Raw genomic sequence first — 14,763 nt, forward strand, 5'->3', positions numbered from 1 at the left:
CTCTCGCTCTCTCTCTCTCTCTCTCTCTCTCTCTCTCTCTCTCTCTTGTCCCTTTGTCTTCTCCATCCTCAATTGTCTCCCTCTCACATTCTCTCTTTAGGCAGTTTGGCAGAGCTTCACCCTTCTGTGTCTCCAGAGACTACATGTCTCGTCAGCCCCGTAGCAGGTTGTCCAGACGAACCCTCCTACAGTAACCCTGAAGGGAAGACTCACACCTCCAACACAGAACCTACAGGACCTACCTCCACCACAGAACCTACCACCTCCACCACAGACCCTAGCACTGCCCTCCTAGCCTCCCTAGAGGAGCTAGGGGAACGTAAAGATCACTCCCACCTTCCTCAGTCCCTCCATCAGGTGTGTGCCCGTCCCTCTCCATTCTATATATTGTATTTCTACCTGCCTGCGCTGTTCTCAAGTCAACATTTATCTGGCAGCCTGGTGTAGGTGTGATTCCCTCTGTGTTAGCTGTAATTCCTCACTATATATGCAAAAGTATGTGGACACCCCAGAACATGAGAACATATGAAAGCTGGTGGTCCCTTTCAACATGAGTCTTCAATATTCCCAGGTAAGAAGTTTTAGGTTGTAGTTATTATAGGAATTATAGGACTATTTCTCTCTATACCATTTGTATTTCATATACCTTTGACTATTGGATGTTCTTATTGGCACTTTAGTATTGCCAGTGTAACAGTATAGCTTCCGTCCCTCTCCTCGCCCCTACCTGGGCTCGAACCAGGAACACATCGACAACAGCCACCCTCGAAGATTCATTACCCATCGCTCCACAAAAGCCCTTGCATGGGAAAGGGGAACAACTACTCCAAGTCTCAGAGCGAGTGACGTTTGAAACTCTATTAGCGCGCACCCCGCTAACTATAGCTAGCCATTTCACATCAGTTACACCAGCCTAATCTCGGGAGTTGATAGACTTCAAGTCATAAACAGCGCAATGCTTTAAGCATTTGCGAAGAGCTGCTGGCAAACCCACGAAAGTGCTGTTTGAATGAATGCTTATGAGCCTGCTGCTGCCTACCACCGCTCAGTCAGACTACTCTATCAAATATCAAATCATAGACTTAATTATAACATAATAACACACAGGTCATTAATGTTGTCAAATCCGGAAACTATAATTTCGAAAATAAAAAGTTTATTCTTTCAGTGAAATACGGAACCGTTCCCTATTTTATCTAACAGGTGGCATCCATCAGTCAAAATATTCCTGTTACATTGTACAACCTTCAATGTTATGTCATAATTATGTAAAATTCTGGCAAATTAGTTTGCAGCGAGCAAAGTTTAATATTGCCCGCTAACATTAATTTCTTTTAACTAAATATGCAGGTTTAAAAATATATACTTCTGTGTATTGATTTTAAGAAAGGCATTGATGTTTATGGTTAGGTACATTCGTGCAACGATTATGCGCTTTTGAAAATCCCCCGTTTGGCAAAGTAGGCTGTCTTTGTTAGGAAGAAATAGTCTTCACAGTTCGCCATGAGCCAGGCGGCCCAAACTGCTGCATATACCCTGACTCTGTTGCACAGAATGCAAGAGAAGTGACACAATTTATTTACCTAGTTAAAAGAAATTCATGTTAGCAGGCAATATTAATTAGGCCTGGCTGGCCAACTGCCAGAACAGCATACAAACAAATGGATAGCATACGATCATAGATTAGTGACAAGCAGGTGTCCACATACTTTTGGTCATGTAGTGTATTTACCAGACTGACTGAACACACCACACACACACACACACACACACACACACACACACACACACACACACACACACACAGCCATTACAGTGTGTGTGAGTGTGGTATAATCCCTGTCATTATGATACACAGAGCTCCGGGTGAAGTGAAGTGAAAATGTGTTGTCTATTCCCTCCTCCACCAGTAGGGGCACTGCTGTCATTTCTGATCAGCACCTCTCTGCATCTGTCTACTCCAATGATGTAAATACATCATTGGTCTACTCCCTCCATCCTCCCAACACTTTCAACTGTCTCCTGGGGGCGCGTTCAGGTGGGTTCAGCGTTACAGAATGTTCAGATGTAAATGTATTGTTGAGAACAGACATGGCCCAAATGGAACCCTGGACCCTAGCACAGACTGGGAGGATTTGACCGGTGCAGTCAATATGGTAATCGCTCCACCTTGCCCTCTGATAGGTTAGGTGAAAGTTTCACCATATTGATTATGGCAATCAAATCCTCTCAGATCTTCACATTCGCATAGGGCAGCGGTTCCTAAACTAGGGGTCGCAACCCCATGTGCCTAATATGAAAATGGTGTCACGGGAGAATTTCAAAAATCCTGACAAAAAGAAAATACAAAACAAATTATTTACTGTATATTATAATATTGTCTTTGTATCTCAAAATCTTGTGGTTAACCTTAAAAATGTAAATGAAAATGATTCAAATCTAAAGGGTAATATTCAACCAGATCATGGAAAGAGGCTACACTGTACCTGTGAATCGGTTGGACCCGCTACACTATGAAACCACACAATATTTGAGAGACTTTGATATTACCAGACGCAATTTATATGGTGAAAGCCATGTGTGGGGAGGGAAGAGGCACAGAAACTCACATCAATACATTTGTCAAATAACAGTGTTTAATGAAGAATTCATGCTATTGCTAGCAATCAACAGGAAACTCTTAATGACTCAAACTGCCATATGGAAGCATTGTATGGCACAACGAGAGCAACTGGCGCCCAAACGAGCTGAGCAGAGAACTCTGACTACATCAAACCACATCCACTGCACACGCCAGTTCACAACACTTTGTGGAGATATGGGATCAGAACATGACAATGTTGTATTTCACACCGAAGCTTGGTGGTTATCGATGGGGAGTGGTGGAAAGATGTTTTTCATAAAGAGAGGAACTCTTGTAGTTCACAATGGAGGTAAAAAAAACTTGGTTGACTTTCTGTGTAATGAAAAGAAAATGAGTCTCCTTGCCTATTTATCAGACACATTTTAGAAACTGAACAAACTGAATGCAAGCATGCAGGGGAAATACAAGGGGAAATACAGGGGGAATACAAGGGGAAATACAGGGGGAATGCAGGGGAATGCAGGGGAAATACAGGGGAATGCAGGGGAAATACAAGGGAATGCAGGGGAAATACAGGGGAATGCAGGGGAAATACAAGGGAATGCAGGGGAATGCAGGGGAATGCAGGGGAAATACAGGGGAATGCAGGGGAAATACAAGGGAATGCAGGGGAAATACAGGGGAATGCAGGGGGAATGCAGGGGAAATACAAGGGAATGCAGGGGAAATACAAGGGAATGCAGGGGAAATACAGGGGAAATACAGGGGGAAATACAGGGGAATGCAGGGGAAATACAGGGGAATGCAGGGGAAATACAGGGTAATGCAGGGGAAATACAGGGGAAATACAGGGGAATGCAGGGGAATGCAGGGAAATACAGAGGAATACAGGGGAATGCAGGGTAATACAGGGGAATGCAGGGGAAATACAGGGGGAATACAAGGGGAAATACAGGGGAATGCAGGGGAAATACAGGGGAATGCAGGGGAAATGCAGGGGAAATACAGGGGAATGCAGGGGAAATACAGAGGAATGCAGGGGGAATGCAGGGGGAATGCAGGGGAAATACAGAGGAATGCAGGGGAAATACAAGGGAATGCAGGGGAATGCAGGGGAAATACAGAGGAATGCAGGGGAAATACAGAGGAATGCAGGGGGAAATACAGAGGAATACAGGGGAATGCAGGGGCATGCAAAAACATTCTCCAGATGAGTGACTGATCCAGAGGAAAGCATGCAGGGGAAATACAAAAACATTATCCAGATGAGTGACTGATCCAGAGGAAAGTATGTTTGTAACAGAAAACAGCATCAGGAAGTGTCCCACACGAGTGATGACCGCTCACATCCAACGCTTGGAAGAGCACTTTGGGACCTACTTTCCAATCCATTTGACTATGATCCTTGCTCAGTTGACATTCCGGTTAGTGAAATCAAACTCGGAAATCTCTTACTTCAGTGCGTTCAAGACAACCAGAAATACTGTTAGAATGTTTTGCAATTGACTGTCATAGTTCCTATTTTAATGTAAAAAGTAAAAAAGTAAACATTGGCTGTTAATTACATTATTTTCACATGGTTGGAGTCGCAAGAATTTTCAGATATCAAAATTGGGTCAAAAAGGTTTGGGAAGCCCTGTAGGGTCAAGGGGTCAATTTGGGATTGGGACATGACATGACATCTGTTGGATAGAACAGGGAATCATGTCAGCTTTATTCATTTTCTTTCTGCAATGCTCTGAACACAGCCCTATTCTAACCAACTCACATCTGTTCACCTCTGACCTTCTTCCCCTGTCTCCAATCTGATTGGTCGAGATCCAGACAGCTTTTAGCAACCCAGGGAGTTCTGACCAGCCCTTGTAAGGGCAGAATGAGTGTTTGTGTTATGTCTCCCTGAGTTTTAATGGAGCTTTCTACGAAGGAGATTACATTTGATACTTTTATACTTCCTATAAAAACATGTAGTACATTAGGAGGAAGTCTTTTCTCTTGTTTTTTTTGTCAAAGCCTCTTATTTCTCTCTCACTGCTCCCTCATTCTCTCTCTCCCCTGAGCTCTCTCTCACTCTCTCCCTTTCTCTCTCTCTCTCTCTCACGCACATGTAGGCCTACGCACCACAAGCAAGCAAAATGAGCAATTCATATTTATATAAATGTTTTGTTACTTGCAACAAAGAGGTAGAAAGAGTGAGTGTGAGAGGTCAGTGGGTTGTTACCGCCTCTCACTTGATTAGAAATGCGAGCGCTCATGCCCTCTTTCTCACACACACACTCTCCCTCTCTCTCTCTCTCTCTCTCTCCTCTCTCCCTCTCTCTCTCTCTCTCTCTCTCTCTCTCTCTCTCTCTCTCTCTCTCTCTCTCTCCCTCTCTCTCTCTCCACTTCAGTCAGCAGGAGAACAATAACAGTCACTAGAGAGGTAGAGTCTGACACCGCTGCTGCTTTATCAGCCTGTGGAGCTCGCCTCACCTCCTAGCTACAGGTGGATAGGGGGAACTTTGGAAACTACAAATGCAACTGTGATCAAGAAGGATTTTAAAGACTTTCCAGCTATTTCCTGCATTTTCCACTGTGTCCATGGAGATTAGCAGTGTTTCTCTTGCTTACCCGACGGTGTTTGTGTGTGTTTACCTTCTTTGATGCCTCTTAGGGAGGCTGTTTACGTGTTTTTGTCTCAGGGTTAAAGTCATACTAAATGTAATTGAATCATTATTCCGTATTAGGCTATATACATAGTTTAACTTCTTGATAGTACATTTGATGGTAATACAGTATGTATTTGTCTATTCCTGGGTGGAATACACTTAGTTGTTCTGGGTGACTAGAATGTAAAAGCAGTGTCTAAATGAATATACTTGTTAACCTTTAACCCTCTCTGTCTCCCTCTCTGCAGATAGCTGAGGCCTTTGTCCTCCAGGAAGATTGTATCCTTATCACTTGTGTGTGTGCTTGTTTGACCGTGTGTGAGAGCGTATGTGTGTGTGTGTGTATGACGTGTGTGTTATGCCCTCTAGGTCTATAGAGAGTGTATCCTTATCAGTCAGCTCATATCTCTGTCTCTCTCTAGTAACTGACAGGGTTCTCTGGTTCATTCCAACTCTCAGGCTGTGCTGTGTTCCAGTTTAAACCTACCACAGGGTTCTCTGGTTCATTCCAACTCTCAGGCTGTGCTGTGTTCCAGTTTAAACCTACCACAGGGTTCTCTGGTTCATTCCAACTCCCAGGCTGTGCTGTGTTCCAGTTTAAACCTACCACAGGGTTCAAGCATCTTATCGTTGTGCTCTTTCTTTTGGTCAGACAGGAACACTAGATGTTTTCTGTGCAGGGGCTTTCTACAGCAAAGCTGTGGACTTATACAGAGCGCCTCAGTGCCTAGAGAGAGAGAGACAGAGAGAGAGAGAGAGACCATTCCTGTGTAATATATGGAGCTCTCAGTACACTGCTCTATGTAGGACAGATTCAGAACCAACTGGAGACATGATGGACCACAGGGAAAAGCCCAGTAGACATACATAGTTATGTTCCTATCACCCATACAAAGCTATTGGTTCAGAAGGAGAGAAAGAAAATATGTTTACAAGTTTGGAATCTGTACCCCTCCTCGACACGCAGCCCATGGAGTGTAGTGCAACTGGGGAACGCACTCATTCAAGCTCACACACAGCTATGATCCCTTATTGATGTCAGTGTAGATGAAGGGGAGGAAACAGGTTAAAGAAAGATGTTTAAGCCTTGAGACAGGTGTTGTGTGCATGTGCCATTCAGAGGGTGAATCAGCAGGACAAAATATTTAAGTGTCTTTGAACGGGGTATGGTAGTTGGTGCCAGGAGCACCAGTTTGTGTCAAGAACTGCAACGCTGCTGGGTTTTTCATGTTCAACAGTTTCCCATGTCTATCAAGAATGGTCCACCACCCAAAGGACATCCAGCCAACTTGACACAACTGTGGAAAGCATTGGAGTCAACATGGGCCAGCATCCCTGTGTTCCTAATGTTTTGTACACTCAGTATATCTACCATTTTAAGGTGATTCATTGTCGTTAGCCTCCTATCTTGATATCTCTTAGTGCTTGGTGAGTGCTGTGTGTTTGTTGCTGCTAATCTCTTTATATTCTGTGGGGACATTCTCTATCTACTCTCTCTCTCTCTCCCTCTATCTTTCCATCTCTTTAGCTCTGCAAACTCTTTTTCCTCCCCTTAATTCTAAGTGTGCACTCGTTCCCTCCCCTTCATGGATTTAAAAGCCTTGTAGAGGTCCCCTGTCTAGTGTTTAAAAGCCTTGTAGAGGTCCCCTGTCTAGCATTTAAAAGCCTTGTCTGGTTTGTGTGGTTGACTCAAGTGGTTTGTTTGTCTCATTGTTATTTTGTAGGTCCCCTCCACCCTCACAAAAGATACACCTACTCTTCATTCACTCATCATCTCATTTGTATTACAAAACAATGACTGAATTATGTAGGCAGATTAGTCATATTGTGTGTGTGTGTGTGTGTGTTTGTTTCCTTAACCCTGTGTTGACCAGATGAGCGAGCAGTGTGCTGTGTTCAGCTGGAGAGACTCTACCACCAGAGACGACTACACAACCTGACAACACTGCAGGAACAGTGGGGTATCTCTCTCTCTCTCTCTCACTCACTCACTCACTCACTCACTCACTCACTCACTCACTCACTCACTCACTCACTCACTCACTCACTCACTCACTCACAGAGCGAATTGAAGTCTCATGTATAATTACCTCACCTTCTCTCCCTCACCTTACTTTCTTGGTGTGTTTATGCTGTGTCATGATTCCTTCCTCCCTCTAACCTCTGACCTTTGTTCTTCCAGAGAGGAGGTGTAGGTCAGACGGTCAGGGAGTGAGGAACAATAACACCAACCTGGCTGCACAGCAACTGGACAGACTCGCATACATCTGCAAAACACGCCAACGGTTTGTGTAAAGTGTGTCTTTAGATGTGGTCCTTTACTGCTCAGTACAGGTAAATGTTGTCCTATAACAAGGAAGACCACCGATCACCCATACACATGTAATATTTAATGGGAAACCTTCAGAAGCAGGTAAAGGGATGAACATCGACACACCTGTGCTCTCCCAGGTAGTTACCGTGGTGATGGGTTAAACATATGGCTCTTTGGTGTTGCTGCACTTTCAGTCATTTGAGTGGCAGCACTGCTAGAGTTTGACACAATGAACATTCCCTGGTAGCCTTGGCTACTCAGAGACCTTTCTTCAATCATAGAGGAGGAAAGTCACAGTACTAACTGACTATCTCTCTCTCTCTCCCCATCTCTCTCTCTCTCGCCCCCCATCTCTCTCGCTCCCCATCTCTCTCTCTCTCTCTCTCCCATCTCTCTCTCTCCCCATCTCTCTCTCTCTCTCCCCATCTCTCTCTCGCTCTCTCCCCATCTCTCTCTCTCTCCCTCCCCATCTCTCTCTCCCCCCCCCCATCTCTCTCTCTCTCTCTCTCCCCCCCATTTCTCTCTCTCCCCCATCTCTCTCCCCATCTCTCTCTCTCTCCCCATCTCTCTCTCTCCCCCCATCTCTCTCTCTCCCTCCCCATCTCTCTCTCCCTCCCCATCTCTCTCTCCCTCCCCATCTCTCTCTCCCTCCCCATCTCTCTCTCTCTCCCCATCTCTCTCTCTCTCTCCCCCATTTCTCTCTCTCTCTCCCCATCTCTCTCTCTCCCCATCTCTCTCCCTCCCCATCTCTCTCCCTCCCCATCTCTCTCTCTCTCTCCCCCATCTCTCTCTCTCCCCATCTCTCTCCCTCCCCATCTCTCTCCCTCCCCATCTCTCTCTCTCTCCTCCCCATCTCTCTCTCCCTCCCCATCTCTCTCTCCCTCCCCATCTCTCTCTCTCTCCCCCATCTCTCTCTCTCTCCCCCATTTCTCTCTCTCTCTCCCCCATTTCTCTCTCTCTCTCCCCCATCTCTCTCTCTCTCTCTCCATCTCTCTCTCCCCCATCTCTCTCTCTCTCCCCCATCTCTCTCTCTCCCTTCCCATCTCTCTCCCCCATCTCTCTCTCTCTCTCTCGCCATCTCTCTCTCTCCCCATCTCTCTCTCTCGCTCTCTCCCCATCTCTCGCTCTCTCTTCCCATCTCTCTCTCGCTCTCTCCCCATCTCTCTCTCTCTCATCTCTCTCTCTCTCTCCCCATCTCTCTCTCTCCCCATCTCTCTCTCTCTCCCCATCTCTCTCTCGCTCTCTCCCCATCTCTCTCTCTCTCCCCATCTCGCTCTCTCTCTCGCTCTCTCCCCATCTCTCTCTCGCTCTCTCCCCATCTCTCTCTCGCTCTCTCCCATCTCTCTCTCTCCCCATCTCTCTCTCTCCCCATCTCTCTCTCTCGCTCTCTCCCCATCTCTCTCTCTCTCTCTCCCCATCTCTCTCTCTCTCCTCCCCATCCCCATCTCTCTCTCCCTCCCCATCTCTCTCTCCCTCCCCATCTCTCTCTCCTCCCCATCTCTCTCTCCCTCCCCATCTCTCTCTCTCTCCCCATCTCTCTCGCATCTCTCTCTCTCCCTTCCCATCTCTCTCTCTCTCTCCCCCATCTCTCTCCCCATCTCTCTCCCTCCCCATCTCTCTCCCTCCCCATCTCTCTCTCCCTCCCCATCTCTCTCTCCCTCCCCATCTCTCTCTCTCTCCCCCATCTCTCTCTCTCTCCCATCTCTCTCTCTCTCTCCCCCCCCCATTTCTCTCTCTCTCTCTCCCCCATTTCTCTCTCTCTCTCCCCCATCTCTCTCTCTCTCTCTCTCCATCTCTCTCTCTCTCTCCCCATCTCTCTCTCTCTCCCCCCCTCTCTCTCTCCCTTCCCATCTCTCTCTCCCCATCCCCTCTCTCTCTCTCTCTCGCCATCTCTCTCTCTCCCCATCTCTCTCTCTCGCTCTCTCCCCATCTCTCGCTCTCTCCCCATCTCTCGCTCTCTCTTCCCATCTCTCTCTCGCTCTCTCCCCATCTCTCTCTCTCTCCCCATCTCTCTCTCTCCCCCATCTCTCTCTCTCTCCCCATCTCTCTCTCGCTCTCTCCCCATCTCTCTCTCTCCCCCATCTCTCTCTCTCTCCCCATCTCACTCTCTCTCTCGCTCTCTCCCCATCTCTCTCTCGCTCTCTCCCCATCTCTCTCACTCTCTCCCATCTCTCTCTCTCCCCATCTCTCTCTCTCGCTCTCTCCCCATCTCTCTCTCTCGCTCTCTCTCACTCCCCATCTCTCTCTCTCACTCCCCATCTCTCTCTCTCCCCTCCCCATCTCTCTCTCCCCTCCCCATCTCTCTCTCCCTCCCCATCTCTCTCCCTCCCCATCTCTCTCTCTCTCTCTCTCTCCCCCTCTCTCTCTCCCTTCCATCTCTCTCTCTCTCTCCCCCATCTCTCTCTCTCGCTCTCTCTCCCCATCTCGCTCTCTCCCCATCTCTCTCTCTCGCTCTCTCCCCATCTCTCTCCCCATCTCTCGCTCTCTCTTCCCATCTCTCCCCATCTCTCTCTCTCTCTCTCCCCATCTCTCTCTCTCCATCTCTCTCTCTCTCTCTCCCCATCTCTCTCTCTCTCTCTCTCCATCTCTCTCTCTCTCTCTGTCTCTCCCCATCTCTCCTCCCCCATCTCTCTCTCTCCCCATCTCTCTCTCTCTCTCCCCCATATCTCTCTCACAGACCCAGTCCTAGAACAGAGAAGGTAAGAAGTCTTCTGTCTAGCAGTGACACAGTATTGATTTGAATGGAAGTTCATATGGCTCCTCATTGTGCAATGTGAATGTAGGCATGGAGGTTCACTCTGCTTTCCCTTCTGTGTGTGTGTGTGTGTGTGTAGTGTGAGGCTGTGGATTCTGTCTCTGTGCGTGTTGAAGATAGATGTCCTTCACGCAGCTCAGGTAAGTGTGTGTGTGTTTGACCTGTCCAATCAGCCAGTTGGGTGTCAGTGAACCGTTGAAGTTTGGTTGAGGAAGCTGGAGAGGTTCTTAAGAGGCAGCTGACCTGTCAATTATTAAACAGGACATTTACAACTATACCCTTTTCCTCAACTCTCTCTCCCCCTCTCTGTCTCTCTTTCTGTTTCTCTCCCTCTCTCTGTCTCTCTTTCTGTTTCTCTCTCCCACTTTGTCTCTCCCACTTTCTGTCTCTCTCTCCCACTTTCTGTCTCTCTCTCCCACTTTCTGTCTCTCTCTCCCACCTTCTGTCTCTCTCTCCCTCTCGTAGTCTCTCTCTCCTTCACTCTCTCCCTCTCTTTCTGTCTCTCTCTCCCACTTTCTGTCTCTCTCACCCACTTTCTGTCTCTCCCTCCTTCACTCTCTCCCTCACTCTCTCTCCCTCTCTTTCTGTCTCTCTCGCTCTCTTGAAATAGATTCTATCACGTGTGTGTGTAGTCCCAAGTGTGTTACCTGTCTATACACACAGACATGTAGTCCCAGGTGTGTTACCTGCCTGTACACACAGACATGTAGTCCCAGGTGTGTTACCTGCCTATACACACAGACACAGACATGTAGTCCCAGGTGTGTTACCTGCCTGTACACACAGACGCAGATATGTAGTCCCAGGTGTGTTACCTGTCTATACACACAGACATGTAGTCCCAGGTGTGTTACCTGCCTGTACACACAGACACAGACATGTAGTCCCAGGTGTGTTACCTGCCTGTACACACAGACGCAGACATGTAGTCCCAGGTGTGTTACCTGTCTATACACACAGACATGTAGTCCCAGGTGTGTTACCTGTCTATACACACAGACATGTAGTCCCAGGTGTGTTACCTGTCTATACACACAGACATGTAGTCCCAGGTGTGTTACCTGCCTATACACACAGACATGTAGTCCCAGGTGTGTTACCTGTCTATACACACAGACATGTAGTCCCAGGTGTTTTACCTGTCTATATACACAGACATGTAGTCCCAGGTGTTTTACCTGTCTATATACACAGACATGTAGTCCCAGGTGTGTTACCTGCCTGTACACACAGACATGTAGTCCCAGGTGTGTTACCTGCCTGTACACACCGACATGTAGTCCCAGGTGTGTTACCTGCCTGTACACACAGACATGTAGTCCCAGGTGTGTTACCTGCCTGTACACACAGACATGTAGTCCCAGGTGTGTTACCTGTCTATACACAGAGACATGTAGTCCCAGGTGTGTTACCTGCCTGTTCTATCATGGCCTGGTTTCACTTCCACAACCCAGGCGTGACTACAAACAAACACACACACTTAAGTTAGAACGCTCAATGTCAGTGTTCCGGAGGCTGGATTAGTGAGGAGAGTATATCTGGCTCCCTCTTTTTTACGGATCTGATAAAGATTTTCACATTGAATAAATATTTGGATCTGAGGGACAACTTGTCCTAGCTCTGTTTCCATTTGAGTGAAGTGGACGAGGAAGTGTGTCTCTGTATGTGTGTGTCTCTATAGTGGACATGAGATGGAGGGAGTAGACAGGAAATGAGATGTGTTCCGATGACATCAAGTACCCTATAAAACAACAGCTAAAAGAGGAAGGGGTTGTGAAGAAGATGTTTAGGAGGTGTATTGATGCTGAGGACCAGTGATTCCCTCTCAGTTACTGATATAGGTTACACAGTGGCTCTTCTGGAGACTAGATGAATCTGCAGAGGGTGTGGATGTTTTGGGGACTGTAAAGGGAGAGGTTGGGGTGGGGGGGCTTGTAACACTTTTCCCATGTTGCTCTCTATCATTGGTCGGTTAGTTGGGTGTGCATCAGTGATGGAGGAGGACCATAGACTCCACCCTCTCCCAGAGCATCTACCCAATCAAACCAGCTGCTGCCCTGATGAACAGCCTTTGCTTTAATGACTTTGCAGCTCTGGACGTGGCACAGAACAGCAGAGACTCCGAGAGAATTGAGGGTTTCCATAGAGACCATCTTATTGACAGCTCCCTTGCCAAAGGGGAGGAGAGGGAGGGCAGGGCTGCGTTCACAGACTCTCGGAGCGAAGGAGCAGGACAGCAGATGGAGAGAGAGATGGAACACACCACTCAGGAGGAATACGCGGGGCCTGACCCTCCTACGGATGGGGAAATGAGCCGATCCAAGCCTGAGGAGCGGCTGAGAGGAGAGGAAGAACAGGAGGAGGTGGCAGAGGAGGAGAAGGATAGTGACGTGTGTTTTAAAGCTCTAGAGGAGATCTCGGTCTTGGCAGTGAAGGAGCAGCTCACACTGGAGGAGGTGCAGCAGGAGGAGGACCAGATTGAGGAGCTGTGCGAGGAGTATGTTCAGGAAGAAGACATGTTTGTTGTGGAGATTATCAGAGATGGAGCTGCGTCTCTCGATGGCCTGGCCAAACTCATCACAGTGGAGGTGAGTGGGAGAGAAACTGTCTGGGTAACCCTCCCTGGGACTGTTGTCCAGTGACACACACTGTTGCTGATTATCTGAACAAAGGGATTTTATTGTTCTGTGCATGATTGTGTGTTTGAGAAGTCTGACGTGACCTGTCTTAATGCCAACTCATCACTTCTCTACGCAGCTAGAGTCTAATGGCATTATATAGCCATTTTGTTGTAAATGAGTGTTTCCCTAGGCAGTGTGTTGGAGTGAAATATGGCTACTCAGAGGAGTGGGCCATAAACCAGGTCTGGCTGTTACACTAAGAGAAACTTTTACACACAGATGTGAGTTTTCTGACCATGTGGCTACCCAAACCCCCCTCTCTCTCCCCCTCTCTCTCCCATCCTGATGTGAGGTAGTATATCAGAGTGAAGAGTGTTCTGGATGAGGTGTCTTCCTGTGTGAGGAGACAGAGGGTGAGTCAGTAATTAGCACGCAGACAGTTTTAGGTTCTCAGAGTGACGCTCATTTACTGCCTTTCTATACAATTAAAAACCGTTTTGGAGAACAATAAAAATGACCCCAGCCATTATCACCTTGGCTGCTGTAGGTTCATTCAAACACATCCTATTAGCTATACAATTTTATTCGTATCTTTATTTAACTAGGTAAGTCAGTTAAAAACAAATTCTTATTTATAATGACGGCCTAGGAACAGTGGGTTAACTTCCTTGTTCAGGGGCAGAACGTCAGATTTGTACCTCGTCAGCTGGGGGATTCGATCTTGCAACCTTTCGGCTACTAGTCCAATGCTCTAACCACTAGGCTACACTGCCGCCCCATTGTAATGTTGTACCCCTGAAATGGGGGGGAATATGATCAGTTATTCACACTGATGCGTAGCATTGATGAAAACGTATGACATTTTAATGTAGGCGTACAGGGAAGATGATCATATTGAAACCGTTCCTAACTTTTTTGTCATGGAACCACTTAACTTCTCTCTGCTTGCTTCCCCCCTCTGGTTTTCCCCTGCCTCACCAATGTCACCAATGTCTAGACACAGCGGGAGTCGCAGGACGGTGTCGCCACCAGCCTGTGTTGCGAGAGTGAACCGCTTGAATGTGCTGCTCAGAAGGAAAATCCAGGAGACGCAGGCAAACATAACGAACAATCCATTGTTCATGATTCCACTTGTTTGTAAAAAGAGTAAAGTGGCCCAGCAAAAAAACAAGTAATGTTGCTTAAACAGAAGGAGAACAAACAGTCACTGACAACCAAAACCCGTGTGGTTTTAGGAGGGGTTCTGAAAGACACTCATGGGGGGTCCCCAGAAAGTTGACTAGCAACAACAACTGGAACGTAACACACCTACCAGGAGCACCAACTACATTTGCCCAAGATTTAAAAAAAAAATTTTTAAATTTTTTTTTTTTTAAACTTAATGACAGGAAACTAAAAAAAATGTTGCTAAGTGAAATCAGGAAAATCAGATTTTTATTTGTCTAAAACTCAAACTAAGGCGCCAACTAAAGGTGTTAACCCTCCGCATCTATCAAGACAACTGGAGCACTGGGCCAGCACAGGTGTAACACATACTGACTAACGAGATGGCAACCAGCACAGGTGTAACACATACTGACTAACGAGATGGCAACCAGCACAGGTGTAACACATACTGACTAACGAGGTGACACCACTTGGTGCGTCTATGTGCTAACGAGCTATATGTCCAACCTCAAAAAACATACATGGAAAAACCAAAGCCTGTAACATGGAGGTAGGTGAGATTAGGTCAATAATATAGGCGTTCTGAGCTTTAATCAACGCTGTGAGTAATATTTCGATGTTGACCAGTAATAGATTTTCTTTGTGTACAAAATATACACTGAGTGTAGAAAACATTA

General features: G+C 46.9%; 1 pseudogene; it reads left to right on the forward strand.

Moving 5' to 3' along the window:
- Positions 1 to 14,763, forward strand: part of LOC115146376 (consortin-like) — a 36,081-nt pseudogene that overhangs the window by 16,198 nt on the left and 5,120 nt on the right.

This window comes from Oncorhynchus nerka, linkage group LG18, assembly GCF_034236695.1.
Source record: "Oncorhynchus nerka isolate Pitt River linkage group LG18, Oner_Uvic_2.0, whole genome shotgun sequence".
Classification (NCBI taxonomy): domain Eukaryota; kingdom Metazoa; phylum Chordata; class Actinopteri; order Salmoniformes; family Salmonidae; genus Oncorhynchus; species Oncorhynchus nerka.